Source organism: Dendropsophus ebraccatus, chromosome 9, assembly GCF_027789765.1.
Source record: "Dendropsophus ebraccatus isolate aDenEbr1 chromosome 9, aDenEbr1.pat, whole genome shotgun sequence".
Lineage (NCBI taxonomy): Eukaryota > Metazoa > Chordata > Amphibia > Anura > Hylidae > Dendropsophus > Dendropsophus ebraccatus.
The window spans coordinates 1,067,677-1,080,212 of record NC_091462.1 but is presented as its reverse complement, the minus strand read 5'-3'; positions in this window follow the sequence as shown (position 1 = coordinate 1,080,212).

Below are 12,536 nucleotides of genomic sequence, written 5' to 3'. Positions count from 1 at the left end.
GGGTCTCTGAGGCTGGCACTATTAGGGGGTCTCTGATGCTGGCACTATTAGGGGGTCTCTGAGGCGTGCACTATTAGGGGGTCTCTGAGGCTGGCACTATTAGGGGGGTCTCTGAGGCTGGCACTATTAGGGGGTCTCTGAGGCGTGCACTATTAGGGGTCTCTGAGGCTGGCACTATTAGGGGGTCTCTGAGGCTGGCACTATTAGGGGGTCTCTGAGGCTGGCACTATTAGGGGTCTCTGAGGCGTGCACTATTAGGGGTCTCTGAGGCGTGCACTATTAGGGGGTCTCTGAGGCGTGCACTATTAGGGGGTCTCTGAGGCGTGCACTATTAGGGGGTCTCTGAGGCGTGCACTATTAGGGGGTCTCTGAGGCGTGCACTATTAGGGGGTCTCTGAGGCTGGCACTATTAGGGGTCTCTGAGGCTGGCACTATTAGGGGGTCTCTGAGGCTGGCACTATTAGGGGGTCTCTGAGGCGTGCACTATTAGGGGGTCTCTGAGGCGTGCACTATTAGGGGGTCTCTGAGGCGTGCACTATTAGAGGTCTCTGAGGCGTGCACTATTAGGGGGTCTCTGAGGCGTGCACTATTAGGGGGTCTCTGAGGCTGGCACTATTAGGGGGTCTCTGAGGCTGGCACTATTAGGGGTCTCTGAGGCGTGCACTATTAGGGGTCTCTGATGCGTGCACTATTAGGGGGTCTCTGAGGCGTGCACTATTAGGGGGTCTCTGAGGCGTGCACTATTAGGGGGTCTCTGAGGCTGGCACTATTAGGGGGTCTCTGAGGCTGGCACTATTAGGGGGTCTCTGAGGCTGGCACTATTTGGGGTCTCTGAGGCTGGCACTATTAGGGGTCTCTGAGGCTGGCACTATTAGGGGGTCTCTGAGGCTGGCACTATTAGAGGTCTCTGAGGCGTGCACTATTAGGGGGTCTCTGAGGTTGGCACTATTAGGGGGTCTCTGAGGCTGGAACTATTAGGGGGTCTCTGAGGCTGGCACTATTAGGGGTCTCTGAGGCTGGCACTATTAGGGGGTCTCTGAGGCTGGCACTATTAGGGGGTCTCTGAGGCTGGCACTATTAGGGGGTCTCTGAGGCTGGCACTATTAGAGGTCTCTGAGGCGTGCACTATTAGGGGGTCTCTGAGGTTGGCACTATTAGGGGGTCTCTGAGGCTGGCACTATTAGGGGTCTCTGAGGCTGGCACTATTAGGGGGTCTCTGAGGCTGGCACTATTAGGGGGTCTCTGAGGCGTGCACTATTAGGGGTCTCTGAGGCTGGCACTATTAGGGGTCTCTGAGGCTGGCACTATTAGGGGGTCTCTGAGGCTGGCACTATTAGAGGTCTCTGAGGCGTGCACTATTAGGGGGTCTCTGAGGCGTGCACTATTAGAGGTCTCTGAGGCTGGCACTATTAGGGGGTCTCTGAGGCTGGCACTATTAGGGGGTCTCTGAGGCTGGCACTATTAGAGGTCTCTGAGGCGTGCACTATTAGGGGGTCTCTGAGGCTGGCAATATTAAAGGGGACCTGTCACTGGGGACGCAGGCACAGAGCCCGCCCGACCCCCCGGTGCAGCCCCCGTATACTTACCCTTTCCGGTGAGTCCCGCTCCTGGAACCGGTCCTGGGACAAAGATATCAGCGCCTGAAGCCGTGTGCCCGCTGCAGAGATGAGTCCGATGCCCATAGACAATGAAAGGAGCCATCATTCTCTATGGGCATCAGACTCATCTCTGCAGCGGGCACACGGCTTCAGGCGCTGATATCTTTGTCCCAGGACCGGTTCCAGGAGCGGGACTCACCGGAAAGGGTAAGTATCCGGGGGCTGCACCGGGGGTCGGGCGGGCTCTGTGCCCGCGTGGCATCCGCAGTGGAATTTGCTCCGCTCCAGATTCGGTACATGTGAACCCCCCTCAGAGACTAACAGTATTATTGGGTGTCTGAAGCTGGCAGTATTAGGCGGTCTGAGGCCTTTACTACTAGTGGTGGTGACATATGGGGAAGTGTGTAAGCTTCTAATATAAGTGTGTAAGCTTCTAATATAAGTGTGTACGCTTCTAATATAGGTGTGTACGCTTCTAATATAAGTGTGTACGCTTCTAATATAGGTGTGTACGCTTCTAATATAAGTGTGTACGCTTCTAATATAGGTGTGTACGCTTCTAATATAAGTGTGTAAGCTTCTAATATAGGTGTGTACGCTTCTAATATAAGTGTGTACGCTTCTAATATAGGTGTGTACGCTTCTAATATAAGTGTGTACGCTTCTAATATAGGTGTGTACGCTTCTAATATAAGTGTGTAAGCTTCTAATATAAGTGTGTAAGCTTCTAATATAAGTGTGTACGCTTCTAATATAAGTGTGTACGCTTCTAATATAGGTGTGTACGCTTCTAATATAAGTGTGTAAGCTTCTAATATAAGTGTGTAAGCTTCTAATATAAGTGTGTACGCTTCTAATATAAGTGTGTACGCTTCTAATATAGGTGTGTACGCTTCTAATATAAGTGTGTAAGCTTCTAATATAAGTGTGTAAGCTTCTAATATAAGTGTGTACGCTTCTAATATAAGTGTGTAAGCTTCTAATATAAGTGTGTAGGCTTCTAATATAAGTGTGTAGGCTTCTAATATAAGTGTGTAAGCTTCTAATATAAGTGTGTAAGCTTCTAATATAAGTGTGTACGCTTCTAATATAAATGTGGAAGCTTCTAATATAAGTGTGGAAGCTTCTAATATAAGTGTGGACGCTTCTAATATAAGTGTGTAAGCTTCTAATATAAGTGTGTACGCTTCTAATATAAGTGTGTACGCTTCTAATATAAATGTGGAAGCTTCTAATATAAGTGTGTACGCTTCTAATATAAGTGTGTAGGCTTCTAATATAAGTGTGTAGGCTTCTAATATAAGTGTGTAAGCTTCTAATATAAGTGTGTAAGCTTCTAATATAAGTGTGTACGCTTCTAATATAAATGTGGAAGCTTCTAATATAAGTGTGTAAGCTTCTAATATAAGTGTGGACGCTTCTAATATAAGTGTGTAAGCTTCTAATATAAGTGTGTACGCTTCTAATATAAGTGTGTACGCTTCTAATATAAATGTGGAAGCTTCTAATATAAGTGTGTACGCTTCTAATATAAGTGTGTACGCTTCTAATATAAGTGTGTAAGCTTCTAATATTGGTGTGTAAGCTTCTAATATAAGTGTAGAAGCTTCTAATATAAGTGTGTAAGCTTCTAATATAAATGTGGAAGCTTCTAATATAAGTGTGGAAGCTTCTAATATAAGTGTGGAAGCTTCTAATATAAGTGTGGACGCTTCTAATATAAGTGTAGAAGCTTCTAATATAAGTGTAGAAGCTTCTAATATAAGTGTGTAAGCTTCTAATATAAATGTGGAAGCTTCTAATATAAGTGTGGAAGCTTCTAATATAAGTGTGGAAGCTTCTAATATAAGTGTGGACGCTTCTAATATAAGTGTGGAAGCTTCTAATATAAGTGTGGAAGCTTCTAATATAAGTGTGGACGCTTCTAATATAAGTGTGTACGCTTCTAATATAAGTGTGTACGCTTCTAATATAAGTGTGTACGCTTCTAATATAAGTGTGTACGCTTCTAATATAAGTGTGGACGCTTCTAATATAAGTGTGGACGCTTCTAATATAAGTGTGGACGCTGGGCCCTTAGGATTAAAAAAATAAGATTATAATGTTATGAACTACACCTCCCAGCATGCCCTGACAGTGACAGCTATAGACCTTCAGGAACAGCTGGAAGTTATAGTTCTCCCTAAAAAATACATTTTTTTTAATTTTGTGAGAACTACAACTTCCAGCTGTTCCTGAAGGTCTATAGCTGTCACTGTCAGGGCATGCTGGGAGGTGTAGTTCACAATCTATGGGGTTGGGTGTTACATAGTTCTGGAGAATTCATTTTACATGAATAAAAAATGTAACACATAAGCCTATAGATGGGGAACCACAACTCCCAGTTCGCCTTGACAGCTATAGACCTTCAGGAGCAGCTGGAAGTTGTAGTTCTCACAATAAATTACATACTTCTGTATTTTGTAGGGAGAACTACAACTCCCAGCAGTTCATGAAGGTCTATAACCCCTTAAGGACTGGACCAATTTTTGTTGTTTGCGGTTTTGTTTTTTCCTCCTTGTGTATATAAGGCCATACATAGCAGTCGCATGTTTTCACCTAGAGACCCAGATGAGACCTTATTTTTTGCGCCACTAATTGTACTTTGCAATGACAGGATGAATTTTTGCATAAAATATGCTGTGAAACCAATAAAAAATTAAATGTGTGATGAAATTGAAAAAAAAAAGCATTTTTTTTTATTTGGGGAGTTTTTTTTGTTAACGCCGCTCACCCTGGGGTAAAACTGACTTTTTTACCCCAGTTGTTTACAACTTGATATGTAACATGTAAACCTTTTTTTTAAAAAAATAGAAGTTCCTTACAATCTCTCCATTCCCGGCTTATAGCGCTTTTATCCTTTGGTCTTTGGTGTCAGGTGTCAGAAAGAACACGCAAAAAATCATGGCGCAAAAACTATCGGTACCTTGATTGCGCATATACAACTTTTTGATCACTTTTTATTACAATTTTTCTGGATTTGATGTGGGCCTGTGTACTTTGAAATGCCAGGGCCGATTTTCAGTCCCAGTCCGGCCCTGTATATATAGTGGATGTATATATAGCGGTGTATGTATAGTGGATGTATTGTGGTGTATATATAGCGGTGTATGTATAGTGGATGTATTGTGGTGTTTTTCGGTGTATGTATAGTGGATGTATTGTGGTGTATATATAGCGGTGTATGTATAGTGGATGTATTGTGGTGTATATATAGCGGTGTATGTATAGTGGATGTATTGTGCTGTATATATAGCGGTGTATGTATAGTGGATGTATTGTGGTGTATATAGCGGTGTATGTATAGTGGATGTATTGTGGTGTATATATAGCGGTGTATGTATACTGGATGTATTGTGGTGTATATATAGCGGTGTATGTATAGTGGATGTATTGTGGTGTATGTATAGTGGATGTATTGTGGTGTATATAGCGGTGTATGTATAGTGGATGTATTGTGGTGTATATAGCGATAGATGTATTGTGGTGTATATAGCGGTGTATGTATAGTGGATGTATTGTGGTGTATATAGCGATAGATGTATTGTGGTGTATATATAGCGGTGTATGTATAGTGGATGTATTGTGGTGTATATAGCGGTGTATGTATAGTGGATGTATTGTGCAGTATATATAGCAGTGTATGTATAGTGGATGTATTGTGGTGTATATAGCGGTGTATGTATAGTGGATGTATTGTGGTGTATATAGCAGTGTATGTATAGTGGATGTATTGTGGTGTATGTATAGTGGTGTATGTATAGTGGATGTATTGTGGTGTATATAGTGGTGTATGTATAGTGGATGTATTGTGGTGTATATATAGCGGTGTATGTATAGTGGATGTATTGTGGTGTATGTATAGTGGTGTATGTATAGTGGATGTATTGTGCAGTATATATAGCGGTGTATGTATAGTGGATGTATTGTGGTGTATATATAGTGGTGTATGTATAGTGGATGTATTGTGGTGTATATATAGCGGTGTATGTATAGTGGATGTATTGTGGTGTATATAGCGGTGTATGTATAGTGGATGTATTGTGGTGTATATATAGCAGTGTATGTATAGTGGATGTATTGTGGTGTATGTATAGTGGATGTATTGTGGTGTATATATAGCGGTGTATGTATAGTGGATGTATTGTGGTGTATATATAGCAGTGTATGTATAGTGGATGTATTGTGGTGTATATAGCGGTGTATGTATAGTGGATGTATTGTGGTGTATATATAGCGGTGTATGTATAGTGGATGTATTGTGGTGTATATATAGCAGTGTATGTATAGTGGATGTATTGTGGTGTATATAGCAGTGTATGTATAGTGGATGTATTGCGGTGTATGTATACTGGATGTATTGTGGTATATATAGTGGTGTATGTATAGTGGATGTATTGTGGTGTATATAGCGGTGTATGTATAGTGGATGTATTGTGGTGTATATATAGTGGTGTATGTATAGTGGATGTATTGTGGTGTATATATAGCGGTGTATGTATACTGGATGTATTGTGGTATATATAGTGGTGTATGTATAGTGGATGTATTGTGGTGTATATAGCGGTGTATGTATAGTGGATGTATTGTGGTGTATATATAGTGGTGTATGTATAGTGGATGTATTGTGGTGTATATATAGCGGTGTATGTATACTGGATGTATTGTGGTGTATATAGCGGTGTATGTATAGTGGATGTATATATAGCGGTGTATGTATAGTGGATGTATTGTGGTGTATATATAGCGGTGTATGTATAGTGGATGTATTGTGGTGTATATAGCGGTGTATGTATAGTGGATGTATTGTGGTGTATATATAGCGGTGTATGTATAGTGGATGTATTGTGCAGTATATATAGCGGTGTATGTATAGTGGATGTATTGTGGTGTATATAGCAGTGTATGTATAGTGGATGTATTGTGGTGTATATAGCGGTGTATGTATAGTGGATGTATTGTGGTGTATATATAGCGGTGTATGTATAGTGGATGTATTGTGGTGTATATAGCGGTGTATGTATAGTGGATGTATTGTGGTGTATATATAGCGGTGTATGTATAGTGGATGTATTGTGGTGTATGTATAGTGGATATATTGTGGTGTATGTATAGTGGATGTATTGTGGTGTATATAGCGGTGTATGTATAGTGGATGTATTGTGGTGTATATATAGCGGTGTATGTATAGTGGATGTATTGTGCAGTATATATAGCGGTGTATGTATAGTGGATGTATTGTGGTGTATATAGCAGTGTATGTATAGTGGATGTATTGTGGTGTATATAGCGGTGTATGTATAGTGGATGTATTGTGGTGTATATATAGCGGTGTATGTATAGTGGATGTATTGTGGTGTATATAGCGGTGTATGTATAGTGGATGTATTGTGGTGTATATATAGCGGTGTATGTATAGTGGATGTATTGTGGTGTATGTATAGTGGATGTATTGTGGTGTATATAGCGGTGTATGTATAGTGGATGTATAGTGGTATATATAGCAGTGTATGTATAGTGGATGTATTGTGGTGTATATAGCAGTGTATGTATAGTGGATGTATTGTGGTGTATGTATAGTGGTGTATGTATAGTGGATGTATTGTGGTGTATATAGCGGTGTATGTATAGTGGATGTATTGTGGTGTATATAGCAGTGTATGTATAGTGGATGTATTGTGGTGTATATAGCGGTGTATGTATAGTGGATGTATAGTGGTGTATGTATAGTGGATGTATTGTGGTGTATATAGCGGTGTATGTATAGTGGATGTATTGTGGTGTATATAGCGATAGATGTATTGTGGTGTATATATAGCGGTGTATGTATAGTGGATGTATTGTGGTGTATATAGCGGTGTATGTATAGTGGATGTATTGTGGTGTATGTATAGTGGATGTATTGTGGTGTATATAGCGGTGTATGTATAGTGGATGTATTGTGGTGTATATAGCAGTGTATGTATAGTGGATGTATTGTGGTGTATATAGCAGTGTATGTATAGTGGATGTATTGTGGTGTATATATAGCAGTGTATGTATAGTGGATGTATTGTGGTGTATATATAGCGGTGTATGTATAGTGGATGTATTGTGGTGTATATAGCAGTGTATGTATAGTGGATGTATTGCGGTGTATGTATACTGGATGTATTGTGGTGTATATATAGTGGTGTATGTATAGTGGATGTATTGTGGTGTATATATAGCGGTGTATGTATAGTGGATGTATTGTGGTGTATATATAGTGGATGTATTGTGGTGTATATAGCGGTGTATGTATAGTGGATGTATTGTGCAGTATATATAGCGGTGTATGTATAGTGGATGTATTGTGGTGTATATAGCGGTGTATGTATAGTGGATGTATTGTGGTGTATATATAGCGGTGTATGTATAGTGGATGTATTGTGGTGTATATATAGCGGTGTATGTATAGTGGATGTATTGTGGTGTATATATAGCGGTGTATGTATAGTGGATGTATTGTGGTTTATATAGCGGTGTATGTATAGTGGATGTATTGTGGTGTATATAGCGGTGTATGTATAGTGGATGTATTGTGGTATATATAGCGGTGTATGTATAGTGGATGTATTGTGCAGTATATATAGCGGTGTATGTATAGTGGATGTATAGTGGTATATATAGCGGTGTATGTATAGTGGATGTATTGTGGTGTATATATAGCGGTGTATGTATAGTGGATGTATTGTGGTGTATATAGCGGTGTATGTATAGTGGATGTATTGTGGTGTATATATAGCGGTGTATGTATAGTGGATGTATTGTGCAGTATATATAGCGGTGTATGTATAGTGGATGTATTGTGGTATATATATATAGCGGTGTATGTATAGTGGATGTATTGTGCAGTATATATAGCAGTGGATGTATAGTGGATGTATTGTGGTGTATATATAGCGGTGTATGTATAGTGGATGTATTGTGGTGTATATATAGCGGTGTATGTATAGTGGATGTATTGTGGTGTGTATATATAGCGGTGTATGTATAGTGGATGTATTGTGGTGTATATATAGCGGTGTATGTATAGTGGATGTATTGTGGTGTATATATAGCGGTGTATGTATAGTGGATGTATTGTGGTGTATATAGCGGTGTATGTATAGTGGATGTATTGTGCAGTATATATAGCGGTGTATGTATAGTGGATGTATTGTGGTGTATATAGCGGTGGATGTATTGTGGTGTATATATAGCGGTGTATGTATAGTGGATGTATTGTGCAGTATATATAGCGGTGTATGTATAGTGGATGTATTGTGGTGTATATAGCGGTGTATGTATAGTGGATGTATAGTGGTATATATAGCGGTGTATGTATAGTGGATGTATTGTGCAGTATATATAGCAGTGTATGTATAGTGGATGTATAGTGGATGTATATATAGCGGTGTATGTATAGTGGATGTATTGTGGTGTATATAGCGGTGTATGTATAGTGGATGTATAGTGGTATATATAGCGGTGTATGTATAGTGGATGTATTGTGGTGTATATATAGCGGTGTATGTATAGTGGATGTATTGTGGTGTGTATATATAGCGGTGTATGTATAGTGGATGTATTGTGGTGTATATATAGCGGTGTATGTATAGTGGATGTATTGTGGTGTATATATAGCGGTGTATGTATAGTGGATGTATTGTGGTGTGTATATATAGCGGTGTATGTATAGTGGATGTATTGTGGTGTGTATATATAGCGGTGTATGTATAGTGGATGTATTGTGGTGTGTATATATAGCGGTGTATGTATAGTGGATGTATTGTGGTGTATATATAGCGGTGTATGTATAGTGGATGTATTGTGCAGTATATATAGCGGTGTATGTATAGTGGATGTATTGTGGTGTATATAGCGGTGTATGTATAGTGGATGTATTGTGGTGTATATAGCGGTGTATGTATAGTGGATGTATTGTGCAGTATATATAGCGGTGTATGTATAGTGGATGTATAGTGGATGTATATATAGCGGTGTATGTATAGTGGATGTATTGTGGTGTATATAGCGGTGTATGTATAGTGGATGTATTGTGGTGTATATAGCGGTGGATGTATAGTGGATGTATAGTGGATGTATTGTGCAGTATATATAGCGGTGTATGTATAGTGGATGTATTGTGGTGTATATATAGCGGTGTATGTATAGTGGATGTATTGTGGTGTATATAGCGGTGTATGTATAGTGGATGTATTGTGGTGTATATATAGCGGTGTATCTATAGTGGATGTATTGTGCAGTATATATAGCGGTGTATGTATAGTGGATGTATTGTGGTATATATATATAGCGGTGTATGTATAGTGGATGTATTGTGCAGTATATATAGCGGTGTATGTATAGTGGATGTATTGTGGTGTATATAGCGGTGGATGTATTGTGGTGTATATATAGCGGTGTATGTATAGTGGATGTATTGTGGTGTATATATAGCGGTGTATGTATAGTGGATGTATTGTGGTGTATATAGCGGTGTATGTATAGTGGATGTATTGTGGTGTATATATAGCGGTGGATGTATTGTGGTGTATATAGCGGTGTATGTATAGTGGATGTATTGTGGTGTATATATAGCGGTGTATGTATAGTGGATGTATTGTGGTGTGTATATATAGCGGTGTATGTATAGTGGATGTATTGTGGTGTGTATATATAGCGGTGTATGTATAGTGGATGTATTGTGGTGTATATAGCGGTGTATGTATAGTGGATGTATTGTGGTGTATATATAGCGGTGTATCTATAGTGGATGTATTGTGCAGTATATATAGCGGTGTATGTATAGTGGATGTATTGTGGTGTATATATAGCGGTGTATGTATAGTGGATGTATTGTGCAGTATATATAGCGGTGTATGTATAGTGGATGTATTGTGGTGTATATAGCGGTGGATGTATTGTGGTGTATATATAGCGGTGTATGTATAGTGGATGTATTGTGGTGTATATATAGCGGTGTATGTATAGTGGATGTATTGTGGTGTATATAGCGGTGTATGTATAGTGGATGTATTGTGGTGTATATATAGCGGTGTATGTATAGTGGATGTATTGTGGTGTGTATATATAGCGGTGTATGTATAGTGGATGTATTGTGGTGTATATATAGCGGTATGTAACTGTTATAGTGGATGTATTGTGGTGTGGTATATATAGCGGTGTATGTATAGTGGATGTATTGTGGTGTGTATATATAGCGGTGTATGTATAGTGGATGTATTGTGGTGTATATAGCGGTGTATGTATAGTGGATGTATTGTGCAGTATATATAGCGGTGTATGTATAGTGGATGTATTGTGGTGTGTATATATAGCGGTGTATGTATAGTGGATGTATTGTGGTGTATATAGCGGTGTATGTATAGTGGATGTATTGTGCAGTATATATAGCGGTGTATGTATAGTGGATGTATTGTGGTGTATATATAGCGGTGTATGTATAGTGGATGTATTGTGGTGTATATAGCGGTGTATGTATAGTGGATGTATTGTGGTGTATATATAGCGGTGTATGTATAGTGGATGTATTGTGCAGTATATATAGCAGTGTATGTATAGTGGATGTATTGTGGTGTATATAGCGGTGTATGTATAGTGGATGTATTGTGGTGTATATATAGCGGTGGATGTATTGTGGTGTATATAGCGGTGTATGTATAGTGGATGTATTGTGGTGTATATAGTGGTGTATGTATAGTGGATGTATTGTGGTGTATATATAGCGGTGTATGTATAGTGGATGTATTGTGGTGTATATATAGTGGATGTATTGTGGTGTATATATAGCGGTGTATGTATAGTGGATGTATTGTGGTGTATATAGCAGTGTATGTATAGTGGATGTATTGCGGTGTATGTATAGTGGATGTATTGTGGTGTATATAGCGGTGTATGTATAGTGGATGTATTGTGGTGTATATAGCGGTGTATGTATAGTGGATGTATTGTGGTGTATATATAGCGGTGTATGTATAGTGGATGTATTGTGGTGTATATAGCAGTGTATGTATAGTGGATGTATTGCGGTGTATGTATAGTGGATGTATTGTGGTGTATATAGCGGTGTATGTATAGTGGATGTATTGTGGTGTATATAGCGGTGTATGTATAGTGGATGTATTGTGGTGTATATAGTGGTGTATGTATAGTGGATGTATTGTGGTGTATATAGCGGTGTATGTATAGTGGATGTATAGTGGTGTATGTATAGTGGATGTATTGTGGTGTATATAGTGGTGTATGTATAGTGGATGTATTGTGGTGTATATATAGTGGTGTATGTATAGTGGATGTATTGTGGTGTATATATAGCGGTGTATGTATAGTGGATGTATTGTGGTGTATATAGCAGTGTATGTATAGTGGATGTACTTGCGTGTGATGTATAGTGGATGTATTGTTGTGTATATAGCGGTGTATGTCTAGTGGATGTATTGTGGTGCTATAATAGTGGTGTATGTATAGTGGATGTATTGTGGTGTATATATAGTGGGTAGTATAGTGATGTATTGTGGTGTATATAGCAGTGTATGTATAGTGGATGTATTGTGGTGTATATAGCGGTGTATGTATAGTGGATGTATTGTGGTGTATATAGCGGTGTATGTATAGTGGATGTATTGTGGTGTATATAGCGGTGTATGTATAGTGGATGTATTGTGCAGTATATATAGCGGTGTATGTATAGTGGATGTATTGTGCAGTATATATAGCAGTGTATGTATAGTGGATGTATTGTGCTGTATATATAGCGGTGTATGTATAGTGGATGTATTGTGGTGTATATAGCGGTGTATGTATAGTGGATGTATTGTGGTGTATATATAGCGGTGTATGTATAGTGGATGTATTGTGGTGTATATATAGCGG